The sequence below is a fragment of the Haemaphysalis longicornis genome, unplaced genomic scaffold (genome assembly GCF_048455015.1).
Source record: "Haemaphysalis longicornis isolate Haplotype H1 unplaced genomic scaffold, Haemaphysalis longicornis Haplotype H1 scaffold_23, whole genome shotgun sequence".
Classification (NCBI taxonomy): domain Eukaryota; kingdom Metazoa; phylum Arthropoda; class Arachnida; order Ixodida; family Ixodidae; genus Haemaphysalis; species Haemaphysalis longicornis.
The window spans coordinates 4832483-4849950 of NW_027526306.1; the positions used below are offsets into that span (position 1 = coordinate 4832483).

The 17468-nt window shown below is 43.7% G+C and overlaps 1 long non-coding RNA gene across 1 annotated transcript in view; it reads left to right on the forward strand.

The window, feature by feature from the left end:
* Positions 1–6379: 6379 nt before the first annotated feature.
* LOC144172526 (uncharacterized) overlaps positions 6380–17468 on the forward strand; it is a 39641-nt gene continuing 28552 nt past the window's right edge. Inside the window, exon 1 of the long non-coding RNA XR_013323033.1 lies at positions 6380–6423. This is a non-coding gene — a long non-coding RNA (uncharacterized LOC144172526). The remainder of the gene's footprint in view (positions 6424–17468) is intronic.

Below are 17468 nucleotides of genomic sequence, written 5' to 3' on the forward strand. Positions count from 1 at the left end.
CTGTATGTCAGTCTTGCGGACGTCGTGCTTCTGCTGTCTGAGGCACACTGGGAAATACTCGGTTTCGTCATTGTAATTGGTAGGGCAATGTGCACAAGGATTTTTGTAGGTGAGTTTTTGGCAGTGTTCTACGAACGCTGTGGGCTGAATGACAGAATTGCGGCGTTGTTTTTGTTGCGGCGGAGGCCATCTCAAATCACTGGTTTCGCCCAGGTATTTTGTGGAAATTCATACATGAGAAATTTTTTAAACGACCCATTGCCCTTTTTCCTATAACGGGACCTCTTTTAGTCGTGTAAACCGCCATCCGGAGACTGAAACCGGTTTGTGGGTGAACATGTGCAACTCCATAAAGGTGTAAAAAAGAAGTTCTCTTATTTGAAGCTGCTTGTGGTCGAAACCAGTCACCTCTGATGAAGGAGCCGAGGTGGCTCCGAAACGTTGGCACCGGTTCTAATAAAAGCCCTTGATTGATGTACACTGAACTCACGTTAAGACGAACTAAAATGGACCACGACAATTTGTGCGTCTTATAAGAAGTTTGTGTTATCAGAAGCCCTCCCCCCAAAAATGAAGGAAGCTAACACTAACGCATAAGGCTTGAAGGTAGCGAAGCTTTATCCAACCTTCGCGATCACCACGAAGGCTTAAGTCCACTTCCATCCCATTTGTTGCTTGTCCGCTGCCGCAGTGACCGTTACGGAATTACTGTTGCTCCCAGTGTGAGTTTATTTCATTTTTTTTGAAGTATTAATCCTTGTAGATCACGTTGAAAGGTTTGACAATGCGACGTGAATTTTCTCGTTCCGAACAAGTGTTGCAATGTTCATGACGAGCGCTTGAGGTTTTTTGGCCAATCTTGCCCATATTCCTTTCAGCGGGTATGCTTGGCTTGTCAAACGTGCGCCGTGGATGCTGGAAGGTCGCCGCGAGGCACGCACCCACGCGCGCTCGGCATTTTCTGTTTTTTTTAGCTGCCACGCGGTCGCCGTAATGTCGACCAATCTCCCTAAGCGGGCATGTTTGCCTTGACAAACACGCGCAAGGCAAGATGTGCGGTTGTCGTGAGGCACGCACGCCTGAGTGCTAGGTATTTTGTTTGTTTTGTTCACTGCCGGGCGTCCGCCGCGACACCCGCGCTCACGTGTGCGCGCTCAGTAATTTCATGGTATTTTTAACTTCGGGCACAAAAAATTACGATTTTCTTAACAGCTTTGCTGTGTAAAATTACCAAAAACACGCCCAGGTAGATACAAATATCTTGTTTTAAGGCGGTGCATGAAGCGGGCTTACAAAGGAAGAAGACTGAAAACTTTTATTGGGTGCCCAACTTGATAGGACTGTCTTCAGTGCTCTTGCCTGATTTCATCTAGTCCAAGCTGCTACGGAGAGCGTACTCCGTCTACCTCAAGTGACAATGCAGCGGAGACAAAGAGAGAACTTGGCCCTTTCTTGGCGGTGAAGCGGTGGTACTCGCGACACGAACCGATGTGAACTCACATGCTCGTGCTGAGAAACGGCCTTGGTCAGAAGATCTGCTACGTTCGCGAACAAGAAGCCTCCGTCGTCGTTTCTTTTCAAATTTTTTAAACTCCTAGTTTAAAGAGCCGAGCCTAAGAGCCTAAAGAGCCTAAAGAGCCGAGCGGCCACAGAACTCACCCTCGCTCTTTTTTTTTTATGCTGGCTTCGCAGGTTGAAGGGTTGGAGAAGCGCTAGCTTTATGCGCGTGTCTTTTTTTCTCCGCCCCTCCATTCCTCTATCTCTGGCGCGAATTCGCTTCGCGCTGTAGTTTTCTTTTACTTTTCGTACCCCATGGTTGCGTGAATGCCCCGCCGCACCCCGCCAGGACTGTTCGCTAGGCAGAATGGCCAGCTGTGGTGGACTCTCTGCAAGTTGTTTGTCTTAGCGGAAGAGTACGTGCAAGGCTCCTCATATAAAGTGGATTTTTTGTTTTTGCATTTGGTTTATCAAAAACCAACCAAACGTTCCTACGTTGCTAGGCGTATGCGAGAATTCGTCTTAACGACAGTTTAGAGTATTGGCATTTTCCTCAAGATTTCTTCGTAGGCTGCAAAATCCCACTTCTCTCTAACGTACGTTTTTCACTCTACGACTATAACGCCTTCACTAGGTATAGTTTTGTTGATCTATGGAGCCCTGGTAATTGGCAGTAGCTCAGTGAGCGAAGGCCCAACCCAGGGTGGCTGCCACAAGCCCAGGCACGCAATAGAGGTCGGCCAACGACTCAGTAGGGGATAAATTACGAAAATTCGTTGGCAAGGGGTGGGCTCACAGGCTCTCGTCCTGCAGTGCGGACACCAGGCTGATTATAATGATAATGCAGACCGGCACTGCGGATGGCAATGGCGCTTCTTTCCCTGGCTATCTCGACAAGGCGTGGTATGAGGCGGGAGGCGGATATGTAGCAAACTTTCCCTAATAAATTTTACAATTTAGTACTCATATTAGAATGAAATGCCTCCGGTGTAAATTGAAATGTTGGCTGAAATAGGGGTTTGTGTTCAACAAAAAAACGCCGACAAAAGTCTCAATAAACGCCATAAGAGGTCAAAGCGCCAAATACAAAAGCAATAAAACATGGGTGCACTTTTGCATGCGCCTTCATCAGCCATCAACATTTGCTTAGAGATGAAGCGACAGAGTTCCGACCGGTGACTTCATAAATGTGACAGAACAACCTCACGCCGTTCTTAAATATGACAAGCTTTCTCGCCTAAAAGAAGATATGCCCCGAATCAATGTATGGAATTAAATAAATTTTGTACATATTTTACACAAACTCACGAATGCACTTTTGCACAGGCATTTTGTTCTACACTTCCGTACTTTTTCCGCAGTTATAGTGAAAAATAGAGATCAATTATGCGGCTGAATTGGTTTTACGAAGCTGTAAAGCATGAAACTGACAATGTGTACACCTCGCCAGACGTCACATTTGTTCACCAGAAAGTTCTTTCTGATACCAGGTAGCACGTGAAATGTTGTAAGAAAGCCTGTTCCTACTTTATCAACGGACTTTTGGGGGCACTGTAAGCATTACATATTTTGCCAATTTTTTTTTTCGCCCACAAATTTTTTTTGTGGCCGTGCGATTCAACTTGCCGTAAGAAACAAACATGTTTCCTTAGAAATAACTAAGGGTGTGTGAATAATCGAAAATTTCGAATATTACTCGAATATTGAATACGTTAAATTCATATTCCCTTCGAAAATTATGTATTCGAAACATTTCTAATGTTGGAAAGGGTTGGAATGATCGACTATTATCGAATATTTTGACTGATTAGAATTGTTTAAGGGGTGGAAGGCGGGGTTTCACCTTCAGAAAAATGACCGAAACATCGTTTGTTTTCGAAAGCCACATGTTCAGCTTCTATAATATTTTCTATCCTTTGTGTTTGTAGAATTTTTCTGGCGAAAACCGTCGCAAAGTGGCATAAAAATACTTTTACCAGCCACGGTTACAAAATGCCACCGCGAAAGGGCGAAAAAACGGCAATTTTCTAAGCGCTGTATCACCGCAAGATGGCCACCGGGCACGGCCATTTTTATACCATCGGTTCGGCCGAGGGATCCCCTTTCCGTTCCTGGCCGTCTCTTTTACCAGAGTCCGTCAATGCTTTTTGACGGACTCTGCTTTTACCTTCGTTCATTCACAAACGCCCGAATGGTAGAAAACAAAAGACGCTGAAACGAAGCCAAAAGTAGATGCTGAAGCACGGTTTGCCCTCCGGTCGGCGCGCGCTGAAGCGGTCCTCCTGATTGGGCGTCGCTGCATCGATGCAAGATGGCGGCCGCCTGAACTGCGTAGTGCGCGTTTCGGTGTTCATTCGCGCTGCTTCGCTCGGCTAAGTTTCTGTTCAGTCATTTTATCTCAACACGGACATTATCACGACGGGAACGCCTGAGATCACAAGCCAGTATACGGGAAGTTGCGTGGGTTGAAAGGCGGAGGTAATCGAACGCTTCGTGGTGAGCGTGATTTTACCCTGATGACTAAAACGCGGTGTGTGCGCTTGTGATAGCGGTTCGCAAAGCAAATTTTCGTCCGCTTTGCGATGCTTACACGCTTAGTTAATCTAAGCTTGAGGTTAGATTTAATCTTAAAAGCGACCTGACGGGCCATGTCAGAAATAATCAAAGTATGACATCTTAATAAAACTTGCTGCTAGGCCAGTTCGTTCATGATCATAACAACTGGGATTAGCGCTTTAAAGAACAGGACACACGTAAGAAAAAACGGACAGGACTAGCGCTACTTCAAATGATTTATTCCGCTGTCGTGCGGGAAGGCCTATATCGGCCAGACGGGCCTGTGTATTAATGATCGAGCACGTGACCATGAATTGGCAATAAAGAATGGGGGAACAGCGCACTTGCCTGCACATTGCGCTAACTGTAAGGATTGTGTCGCACGGTTCAGTGAGATTAAGATTTTGAGCAGAAGCCACGATGCAAACGCGCGTGAAATACTGCAGGCTTTTTATATTAAGAAATATGGCACTGATTGTGACAGTGATACTTCCGTTGCTCTTTTGTCTTCTGAGTCTGAATTTTTATCTTGTATGACATAGTGTTAACGGCTGCGGTTATCTATGTATTTCTTGCGATGATTGGTTGGGAGTTGTCCTTTAAATGGTTCACGCTGCGCATGATCGAGTCCGTTATTGTATAAATGCGAAGATGTAGCTTGTGAATAAATCAGTTGAAGTAGCGCCAGTCCTGTCAGTTTTTTTTCTTACGTGTGTCCTGTTCTTTAAAGCGCTAATCCCAGTTGTTATGAAAGTATGACATGTTGCGTTGAACGTGCGGTGCAATGCGTGCGAGCCATATTGTTTTCTTGCCCATGGTTTCCTACGAATTTCGAGTAATCATGCAAACAGGTATGAGTTCAGAATAAAAAAATGTTTTAAAATCTACCTTAATGAAGGATAATTTATCATATTGAATTGTTTAGAGAAATTATGATACCAATGCATACATATCGGATGCCCTGAAGATAAAACTACTAAAAAATAGGCATGCATTGAAGTTGAAGGGAGTATATGCAGAATATTATGCCAAGTTTCAAAGTAGCTCATTTGTATCCTTGTGGATGTAAACTTTTGGCAATGAACAACTGCACGGAAACTGCTGCTGCAGGCAAGTTTATAAAGCATAAAAGAAGTCAAAACTCAGTTTTGAAATTTAAGTAAATAAAAGGCTGCTTCACTTGTTGTCATGGTCCCAACAATGCAAAGGGAAGTTTTCCAGTGTAATACAAGCAACCAGCTAACCTCTTTGCATTGAACTCCATCTACCCACCGTTTGGTTCGCAAACTGGGCTATACTTTTTACAGAGGAGCTGAAAACGATGTTTTATGGAAAGAAAAAGGCGGCAACAGCCTCTCCAATTTCAAGGCAAGGCATTCCAGAAGCCCTATTTTCAAAAGGACGCGAAAGGCTACAACCTTGACTACTTTTGATGAATGAAGTGTATGTTGCAACTTCGGAAGCCGTTTTCCCAAAACAGTTTTTTTTTCACTTATGTCTTTTGTTACAGTGATTTATGCGTGGCTGCTAGGTCTATTTTTGACTCGGTTCTTGGCGTTACATTCACTGATGAAGAGTTCAGGTCGTGACACTCTTGGTTTTTAAGGTTTACTTTTTGTGATTTTTTTTATTCAAATAGCCGTTTATGGTCTATGTGCCTATTTTACATTCACCTCCAAAAATCTAAAACTAAAACAATTGTGGTTTAATGAAAACATCTGACTGTCACGACCTTTTCTATTCATTGGGGAATGCAAAACAATTTGAAAAAGTTTTCTATCATGTTTTATAGGTCGCTCAAGCTCGGTACAAGGTGAACAGAAAGAAATTCTATAGATAAAAAGTTTTCAAAAGATTACTTTGAAATTTTTGTGGCGTTATCAGAGAAGCATTTACAGTTTCTGTGCTAATTGTCATCAAAATCCCCTAAGAAATAAGAACGTTCATTTCTAAAGCCTCGTCACCCCTTAATTTTTCGATATTCGATTCGATATTCGAAGCCAGATATTCGCATTCGATTCGTATTGGTAAAATTGGTATTCGCACACCCCTAGAAATAACCAGTACGAGAATGAATTGTGTGGTCCAGTCGTTTACCATTATTTTTATAGCACTAACTAGAGGCGGTCGACCGCAGCCTCTGGGAGACTGTCTTGGAATGAGCCCCCGAAAAACCGCTGAAATAAGAAAGGGTGAGGTGGTATGCTGTAGTTTAAAAGACTGAAGTGCAATCACAATAATTTTACATCAACCCCACGCAGTGTAATAACAGAGAAAATTTCTCTTCATATAGGACTAAAGCCAAATATCTGATGCGCTACACTAAATATGAGAAGCTTTATGACATCATGACATCTCAACAACTGGGTGGTGAGTACATTTGTTATATTAAAATAGGCAGAGAATAAAACAAAAAATAATTACAACAAGTTCATCACCACTTACTATCGCGTATCCAAGTATATGAAGGCTTTCCTTCAAAATTACAAGTACGACAAGAAAGTGCGCATAGAAAAGTACACATCTCCGCAAAAACAGGAACGAATGATTCCAAGCTTATCGTAAGTCTCGGTCTATATTCCCAGTTTATCGTAAGGTATATTGCAACCTTTTTGTCACCCACTATTTGTGTAAATGTCAGTTATTTAGTTTTTTTCGGAGACTGATGTATAAGTCATAAATATTAGAGCTAAAAGACATACTTGATTGATCACTCATGAAACCAGCTGTTAAATAATTGCAAAGCACCACCGATCTCGAAGGAAAGAGATATTAAGTTCGGAAACACCGCGTTCTTCGATAGATTGCTATGCACCAAATATTTCATTTTGTCAGCTTCTCAAAGTGGTATACGTTCTACATAAAAATGACTCAACCAAGTATTTGTCACTATGCCCATGTTTACTCGCCTAGACAGTGTCGCTCCCACCATATATCCCTAAAGATTATTCTTGCAGGGAGTTAGGTTCTACATTCTGTTCTTAACTACAATATCAATGTTCACTGATAACCACTGGAGAGACCAATGTCTATGTACGACTATTCTCAGGTTGATGTTCAGGAGTGTGCATTACTGTGAAAGCAGTTATGATCACGACTAGCCCAGGGAAAGCAGTCGCAAGCGTTATAGCAACGCCGTAGTTAACTAAAACTTTTTACAGTTTAAGGGTAAGATATTTGCGGAAAAATGTATACCTAGATATTATTGATGATCTTTTTTGATAACCGCCAAAAGCACGAACAGCCTTCAACTAAATAATTATGGTAATTTGTGTCCAGTCGTCTAATAATTCTCATTGAAATTAACACATCATTGTCCGAACCTATATAAATAAACTCGCCGCTCACACACTCAAACCTCTGAGGCTCGCTAGACAATCCCTTGCTTCGCGCACTTCAATTATCAGGTGAACGTCATTATTATTGTTGACAGGAGCATAGCCAAAACAGGGCCAAGAGCGCACAAAGGGATTAGGACTAATTCAAGAATAATGTAAAACTTATATTTCTTCAGGTATTATGTTGTGTAAAACACCGACGGGGTCGGTATAAAGGGCTGGGTTGCGATTTGTGTGTTGCGAAATATGCTGTAAAAATTAGGCTTGCATAGATGCGCAAATCTAGAAATTTGAGGTGCTTCGTCAAAATACGTCCGGCACAAGAAGCTTCTCAATACTTCTGGAAGAAACCTCAAATATTCGACATGAAATCTGCCTTGCAAGTTTTAATTGTTTAGCCTTCCTTCTTTATTAGGCTCTTGAATACCTTTGTACCAAATTCGGATCTTGTAGCACCCATAGTTTTACAGATATAAACGTTTTCTTTTTTTCGGCGCAGGGGTGGCCGCGTTGAGTCACACCTGGTGTCAAAGCAAGTAAAAAAAAACATAGCTAAGTTCAGCGACAGGATGGCGCCTTCAGGGCCACACAGGCCTTATTGAGCGACTTTTCCGATAGTTTGACAATGTAAATCAGATCGCTAGACGCATTTTTCTAAGGTATGGCCAATAGCCGAAATGTAAACAAAACAGTCCATATAGCCCTTAAGGGAAGCCGCCTCTGTAAACGCTCTGAATAAACACATAATTCACCCTTCGGGGTATATACACACTTCAAATAGGGTACAAAAACCTTCCGCTTCATCGCTTAGGCAACTAGAAACGATTAAAGGCCGTATAATAACAGCGCTCGTCGAAACGCGATATAAACAACCCGCATTAACCACAAGCCTAACCAGCCCATCCAGCATGTTTTAATGTGAAAAAATAAATTTTTCACTATGCAAAATTCAAAGAATGTCGGCAAAGCTAGACAAGACCTTTCGCAGCATTGGGCATCAAGCTACAAAGGAAACAACACATAATAAGTTTAGCTCTACGTCAGCAATAGGACGACTGACAAAGGGCTCAGGTAGCATCGCTGAAAGTTGAATTCCTCGACAACCCCTGGGAGCTAAAAATTTAAAATCAATTGCGCTGACCGCGCGTGCAAGGACTACGGAGATATGTAATCGGTTATTATGTAGAAAAGTATGAAAGTAGAGTCTTTGAACAACTTTCATGGTTCCAATGTTTACGGACTTTAGCACATGCTTGTCTAACTTTCGCGCATTCCTGCCAAAATATCACCGTTCTTGGCGCAACGCCCGATAAACAGTTTTTCAGTTCAGGATAGTACTAAAAAGGCCAGGCCTGGATTAATTACCACATCAGCGACCTTTTTGTATGGCTGAGCTTCAAACTCTCGCTTGTTTTCGTAGCTATACACTTGAGCATTGCGCTGGCCTACCTTCCCAGTGACCAGACGTCAGTGGATCTGACAAATAGGCCACCGTTTCAGGTTATTCCGTCAGAAAAGCGCGTATAAATACCATATAAAATGTATCAAAAGGTCGAAACAGCGATACAGCACAGCTTGCTTAGAATCCCTTGGTCCGGTCAGGCCGCCATTTGAACTTGATGCTGTAAACGTCCATTACACGCACCTTGTCTAGTGACAGAAGCTTAGGTGTGCTACTAGAAGATCTCTCGGTCGTTACGTAAGATTCAATAGCGTAAGGGAAGGTAGAAGGAGAAGAATTCATGGAGCTCACCAGCCGGTATATTCTGTGCTTCAGTGGACCCACGAAAGCAAATAAGACAGGGTGAAATTTTTCATACAGAAAGAAGTGGTAGAACGCTGCATTTTTCCGTATTGGCGAGACAGTAAGGCTGTTGTGACCAAGCTGAAGAAGTGACACAGGTTAAAGATAGCACAAGCTCTTGCGCTAATAACGAGTTATGATGACGGAAGCATAGACAGCTTCTACGAGAACGTCCAACCAGCAGTAAAGAAGAAAAGAACTCATTTCACGATTGTGACGGGATTTCACGATTGTGACGGGAAACTTTAACGCAAACGGCGGTAAGAAGCAGATGGGAGAGAGGTCAGTGGGAAACTTTGGAATACAAAATCTCAACGGTCGAGGAGATACACGGGCAGGGTTTTCAGAGTGGTATAACTTGGGGTTGATGAGCAAATTATTCTAAAAATGACCGAATAGAAAATGAGCATGGAAAAGTATCGATGGTACCACAAAAAACAAAAGTAACTTTAAGTGACAACCGAAGTATTGTGAAAGACCTAGAGGTGCTAAGTAACATTACGAGCAGTGATCACAGGATGGTTAGATGCAAGCTAAAGCTGCATCTGAAAAGAGAAGGAAACTCGTGAAAACTAAGCAACATTCCATAGATGAGTCAGGGCCGACCGCAGAAGTTTAAAACAAGTCTTCAAAAGAAATTCTCGCTTCTCAACGAGCAGAGCGAGGTCAGTGTAGACAGGCTAAATGACAACCTAACATCGGCACTCAGTGAATCATCAGAATCTGTGGGAGAAAGAACATGTCGGAAACAAACTGAAATACGAGGTAACAAAATGAAGGAAATAATTGCGAAATGTAAGAACATGGAAGTATAAAGTAAGGCGTATCGAAATGAATTACCGCAGCTTTTGAAGCTGATTAACCGAAGTAAAACAAATAACATTTCTGTATATAACATGGCAGTGATCCAGGAAGCGCTGCAAGAAGCGGGTAAGGTTGAAAGCAACTACGAGAAAGAAAGCCATCGGCAAGAACAGTATTTGTTCACTCAGTGACAAGCAGGGTGACATTACGCTCAACTAATATAAGATACTGGATGTAACAGAATGGTTCTACACGAGGCTCTATACCAGCGACGCTAGACCAGGAGAAACTACTGAGAGTGCAAGGCCTAGTAGCGATATCCCATAATTACCTAGGACGAAGGGTCAAAGGCTCTCAGAACCATGAAAATTGAAAATTGAAAAAGCTCCAGTTGACGATCTCATGACCGTGAATCGTTTCAAGGAGAGGGACATATTGAACTGGAAGACCTTGCTGTGCTGTTTTCGGAACGCTTGAAGACTCAGAAAGTGCCGATAGCCTGGAAAAACGCCAACATAATTATGCTTCATAAAAAGGAAGATCCGGAGTACCTCAAGAATTAAAGGCCCATCAGTCTACTGTCAGTTGCTTAGATGCTGCTTACCTAAATATTAATTAGCCGCAAAGGCGACAGCCTTAATTACCTACAACCCAAAGAGCAGGCTGCGTTTAGGAAAGGGCACTCAGCCATGGGGGACATCTGTGCCGTAAATCAAGTGACAAAAGAATCCACACACTACAGTAAGCCCCTCCACGTGACATTTATAGATTATGAGGAAGCGTTTGATTATGATCTCGCCGCGTCCATCCCAGAAGCGCTAAAGGACCACGGAATAGAATGAACGCACGTAAGAATTCTCAAAGACACATATAATAAATGCACGGGCAGTGAAACTCTCCACAAGCAAAGCGATAAATTCCCAACCCGAAACCCACTAAAACATGGAGAGACCACCTCGCTAATATATTAACAGGCTGTCTTAAGGGGTATTTAGAAAGCTTGATTGGGAAACTTTAGGAGTAATGATAAAGGGAGAATAAATGAGTCATTTTGGGATTTCCGACGACATAGTCTCGCTGAGTGAGACCGCAGAACCCATGCAAAGAATGCTTGAGAAAGTACAATGAGAAAACACGGCCATGGGGCTAAAAATAAATAGGAATAAATGTAAAGTTATCAGGAACATTGGTACCAAAAGCGGCCTCTTTACCTTAGCAAACGAAACGTTATAAGAAGAAAAACACTATAACTACCTCTGACAGATTGTTACTGGTGTCTCCAAAAACAAGAGAAATCCGCCCCTGAATATCTGTTGTTTGCGAAGCACTCGGTACGTACTCGCAAATAATCAAAAGTAAGCTACCTCGGACGCTAAAAAATCTACAGCTACTCCACACTCCCGGTGATGAAACACGGACCTCAAACTTGGCACTTTACTAAAAAACTAGCAAGAAATCTTAGGTTCGCCTCAGCGGGCAATGGAGCAAATCATGTTACAAATAACTCTCCGGGAGACGAAACGAACTACCCGGATCAGGCAACAAACTAGAGAACAATATGTGAAAATAAAAATAAAAATGGACACTTGGGCTGGCCTAATGGCAAGACAAATCGACAACGGGTGGACAGTTAGGGTAAGAGAGTGGATGTCAAGAGATGGGACTGGAATATGGGGTGTCCAGTAACCCGATGTAGGGCTGAAAGATGGAAATTCGGGGGTACACCATCGACTCGAGAAGGGTAGGAGAGGCGCGGTTGGAAGTGGATGGGAGAGGCTTTCGTCATGCCGTGGACATGGCTGAGTAGGCTGATGACGATGCTGACGACGGCAAGATACGCAAAAACATACCAAACGAGAAATATGGGGTTGTGGGCTAAACGTATGATGGTTGAGCTGGAAAACGTTTTCTGTGGAGCGCCTTACATTTTGTTCAATTTTGAAGAACGTATAGCTCTTCTCTGACCTGTTGCACAGGGGTGTCACGATACTGTGAGAAATAGTAAGCGCGCTGCATGTGTGTGACCCATCCGACAACTGAATAATGCAGCTTAGTGAATATATTGTGTGAGGGAGTGTGGCACCATCCCAAGTGTTTTTATGTGTAGTTTGTCGTCTGTCTACACACTCCAATGCGCTTGAAATTTTTTATGAAGGTGTTGCCCGATTTATATAAAGCTTCAGGTGACTTTGTGGTAGTGTTGTTTGTCCACCGTTTTCCACTGTGCAGTCTAAGCGTTACCTTGAACACAGCGCAAGCCGAGCTTAAGCTTTTCAGGATTACAAAACACGATTACGTGGTCTTTGCGGGGCTTCTAAGACGACCAGGGCGCACGACGCTCACACAATCCCTAGTGATGATACATTTAGTAATATGATGTTGAAAAATGTCTTGCAGAATTAGAAAAATGTCATAGCTTCTGGTAAGAAAATATGAGTGCTTTCACTCATGCTTACGTTTGCGTTACGTTGGGTCCAAGAGCAGCAAAAGGCGCCATGGTGGAGGTATTCACAGCATCAGATATATTGTTTGGCCCACATCACCAGGATTTTCGTTAAAGCCTTTTTTGTTCCCATCAACGATGTTTCCTCTTCCCTTTATTTGGTATTAAGAGCTCGTGGAACATGCATGTTTATTTGTTGTCTATCAGGGCAGTGACTTTATGAGGGCTTTTAGATGCGACGCATCTCTTTACCTCGCCTTGTCCCTCCGGCGTCTTCCGTCGTCCGTCGTCCACATCCCTCCCTCATACTCCTCGCCGCGCCAGCTGCGCGCTAACGCCACTCTCACCGCAGCGCCATTTGCGTGTTAGCGCTCGCTCCCGTCGCCGTGCCAGCTGTGCGTCAGCGCGCGTTAGCGCTCGGTCAAACATCGAACACATGCGCATGCGCTGCTCTTTCTCGTTCCCCTCACCGTTAACGCGCGGTACATATAAACGCGGTAACTGCGCCGCTCCGCTCAGTCGTTACGCCGCTCCGATGTCATCCGATGACCACCAATGATTTGAATGGAGACTAACAGGCCTGCAATAGCGATGGTCGGCGCAACCGTACGTAATATAATGGAAACAACAACAAATTGACACGCTAAACGGAAACAACATAAAGGAAAGGCAATGGAAACCCCAAGTTGCGTCGCAACTACCCATGGTTCCCCTCGCTGGAAGATGGTGTAAATTTTTTGTTATTCTCTAGACTAGGACATTACACTCCGTTCCTTGCGCTGCGATCCTGACAGGTGCGGTACCAAGTCCATGCCGTCATCGCAGGTCGTAGGAGCTGCCGATAAATCCAGCTCCTTGAACTCTGCACTTTTTCGCGTGTCTTTTACGTCAACCGCCACTGCTGAGGTGGTCGGAAACACCACGGGTGGCATAGGCGGTTCGGCGTGAGGGGAGCCGTAGCGGGTTCCTCTGTGTCCACCTCCTAGGTGCCTTCATGTGTTCTGGGTGCTAGGGAAGAAGTGTCCAAAAAAGCGGCATTGGTATCGTCCGTGTTTTTTGCGACCACAACTGCTGCACGCCTTCCCTGAAGCGTGGTGAAGGCTTAGGCTGCAGAAGACAACCTACTGTGATCGGGGCTTAGACTACGTTGCTCTCTCGGCATTGTGTCGCCGTCGAAACCAAACACCGCTCCGCCGCCCTCTGAGTTGCATTGGCGTACCTGCCCAGAGGGAATGAGGCAAACCTCTTTCGCGCCTTTAGGAAGATGTTCGGCGTGACATTTTACATTAATAATCTGTTTCCCCTCCTTAAACTTTTCGCATGCCCAGTGGAATCCCTTGTAGTTGGCGCAGATGTTTGCGATTCGCAATTTTGAGACTGGTGGTGATGTTCGGCATACTTTGTGCAGAAACGTCGGCCACGGAAAATTTAGTCAGGAGCAGGCCAAAACTTCTGGCACCTAAAACAGCGCTGCTTGTTGGGAATGTAAGGCCGATCTAAAAAACAAATGAAACCTGCGCCTGCATGTAATAATGGCGGGATTTTTCACAGAACAAAGGTTGAAAGGATGTGTTTTGTTTAAATGTTTTTCTCTTTTTCTCCGTATTGCTATGTGCCTAACTGCTATTACTCCCTGACATCTGAAGCCCTCAAGCAGGTAGGTTTTGCTTGGATTCACATAATCGGGACAGAAGATCCCGCCCTGGTAGCTGTTGCGCTGCTGTGGGGCGTTACCTTAATGTCAAGATGCGTAAAGTAATGTCAAGTAACGTCGCTTACGATGTTTATTGCTTCCACCTCGCTAGTGACTTCCACTAGAACTTAACTGGTTGAAGCCTGCATAGATTTGCATAACTGTTCTATTACACTTTCCAGAAATGCTAAAATATTAAACACGAATTGTGACCTGAGAGGCTTTTTTAAAAGAAATTCGATTGCTAGGAAGCGCGGGGAGCTCTCAGACTTGAGAACGGCAATCTAGGGGGGGGGGGAATAAAATGATACTCCGACGCAACGCGATTTCATGGGCTGATCGTGATGTTTTCGCGCGGAGGAGGGGGGGGGGGGTAAATACCATGCTCCATAGTATGAAACATGCGACTGGGCTACATCCCTCATTAAATTTACCCTGATGGCCGGTAAAATCCCAGAGCTCCCTGCCTGGTAAACAGACCGGGAGCTTATCGGCCGGAGTTAAAGCAGGGCTGCGACGAACACCGTTCGTGGCTTCTACTGTCCACCTTTCAACATGTCGCTACATGGGTTGCCACTTATGTTTGACGGCTCGGTGTCCGCGTTATTGCAAATACCTTCACATTGAATGTACATGTGCCGCGTGCGGGGGTTTACTTCACAGAAAACTCCCTTACAAAACTATTGTTTGGAAAAAAATAACACTTGCCTCACCCATTTAGAATTCTCACCTCACAAAGCAGCAGTACAGAACCGTGCCGCAAGCGTTAAAACTACAAAATACAGTCCCCACCATAGCATCAAGAAGCGCCAAAGTATAAGAGTTCTCACCAATGCATCAGTACATCAAAGCGGCTCTTGGATTTTCTGAACTTCTGTGCATGAATACTTGACTTTCCCTATACAATTCTCTTTTTTTCAAATACCGAAGCCTTCTAACCAGACTCCTGATCTCCCCTAGTCATTTGTCAAGTGTGCGTTTTAGCTACCGTTGCTTTTAGTTCTTACACGGCTTCACGAATGCTTTTACTAAATTGCTTTAGAATCTTTAATAACATATTGAAACAAGCTACCCGAGCAATTTTCAAAGAGCGTGTTTCCAAAAAATGACTGTGGCAATTTACACACTGTTTTATGTAGAATATGTTTACTTCTTTTTTGACCGCTATGTGCTATTTCTGCCCTGTTGATCTTCAAGCCCTCAGACTTTATCAAATACCTTCCAAAAATTCAAAAATGCGCGTTTTGTTTCACCGTTTGGTTATTGAGTAATTCCCGTTTATAATTACATCGTTATTACCAGTGGTCTTGCTTCCCCCCCCCCCCTTGTGTAACATAACAAACGGCGCCCTCAAGATCCCAACAAATGATGGCGAAGATTATTACAGCATGTTGAATGTCACATAGTTATGCTAGAAGAACAGAAAGGCGATCTTTGTAATTTTGGCGAAACTACGCACAGTGTCGAAAAGGTTACGCAGATTTGATTTGATTGATTCTAGGGTTTAACGCGCCGACGGAACGCAGGTGATGAGGCGTGGCGTAGTGGAGGGCTCCGGATTAATTTTGACCACCTGGGGATCTTTAACGTGCGTCCAAATCTCGCACACACGGGCGCTTTCGCTTTTCGCGTCCATCATAAAAGCGGCCGCCGCGGACGGGAATCGAATAAGCGACCTCGTGTTCAGCAACGCATCGCCTCAGCCACTGAGCCACCGCGGCCGGTAAGGGGTACGCAGAGCCTCCGGATACTAGTAGGTGACGCAGGAGACCACTCTCGACGCCACAACCTGGTTTATCATAGCTTTCCGTATGTGGTCACAGAATGCGCTGAAAAATTAAATAAAAATTTTTGACTGTTTCAACACACTTGTAAACTGTACACAACAGCAAAAGCAATATCGTGCGCATACAGTAACACTCGATTTAAACAAAAACAATCTCAGTCAATTCATGTAGAATTTTCCATTTCATAAACAAAAGAGACTTGTTCATTTAACACTGGTGCTTTGCGAAGACCGTCAGGTGGGCGTCATTGAAGGTATCGCTTTTCAGCACGAAACGCGAGAAAGGACCTTGTTGAATATGACAACGGACAACATGTTTGACTCGTGTTTGGCCTACTGAATTGTCATGAAAGGTGATCAACAAGGGGACAGCCCCGATACTAACATTGTTTACCAAATAGACCCTCTGGTACCACATTCAATGCGGAAGAAACAATTCCCCGAATTCTTCGCACTGGCCGGAAGTTGAAAATGAGTTATGATGGTCTATTCGTGTAACGGCGATTTCTTTATGACACTGTTACTAATTTTGTAGTTCTTTTCCAAAAAAAGAGGACCTTACGGGAATCACTATTGAATTTAACAAATATAGGATTGCTTACGCAGCAATTTGGCTTTCTAGCAAAATCATTATTTTGAAATATTAGCTGTTTTATAACTATTTGTGTGATGGAAACATTAGAGGGGATAGAATTCGTGACGGTGTGCTGCTAGCTATTAAAAAGTGTTCTGAAAATTTCTGCATATCCAGCTTTCTTGAATTTGAAGTAATAGAGAATGTGACGAAGAGAAGTTTAAGAAAATATTATCACAATTCTCCATCCCTCACCTTCAATTGATTCATCATTTACTAATGCATTGCGTTATTTATTTGCATCATCAAAGCTCGATACTCGATCAGAGCAATAGTTTGGACGTGTAATTTGATCCTGCGTATTATTGTTAGGTGAATTTTATATGTGTTTTTTGGCAAGTCGGCAATGCAGTTTTGACAACTCGAATTCGGTTTGTTTGGGGTTTTTTGTCGCACCGTGTTACCAACCCTAAACGCGTCACACTGAATTTGCCTTGTTTTCCAGACGTTATACTTACACAATCATGCAACCCCAATTCGCCTATAACGGAATCGCCTCTGTCACATAACCACGATATACATCACTTTCGCTGAAATTGCATGTATAGAGTTTCGGCGGTTCTCGTTTCGTCACTCACAATCACCGCAGCTCCGGGCGTCTTAGTTCGCTGGATGTAGCACATCGCCTTTATTTTCACTAGCATACTACCGGTGCCTAGGTGTACAGAAGACGCGTCGCCGTGGCATGCTTCCAAAATTGCGTCGCAAATTTCTCCTGGGATGAAAAGAAGGTGATTCCTTTTCGTTCCTGGGTGCATTTTCTTGAAGAGAACACAATTTTTTTGAGCCAGAATGCTGCCAAGTTTCGCTTGCAGGCCTTTCACATTGCAAAATGAGGTCCGCGAGGTAATCCGTCTTAACGCGAAAGTTGGCTTCGGTGGGGTGCTCAATGGGTAGGCCACTCTCCTTCCCG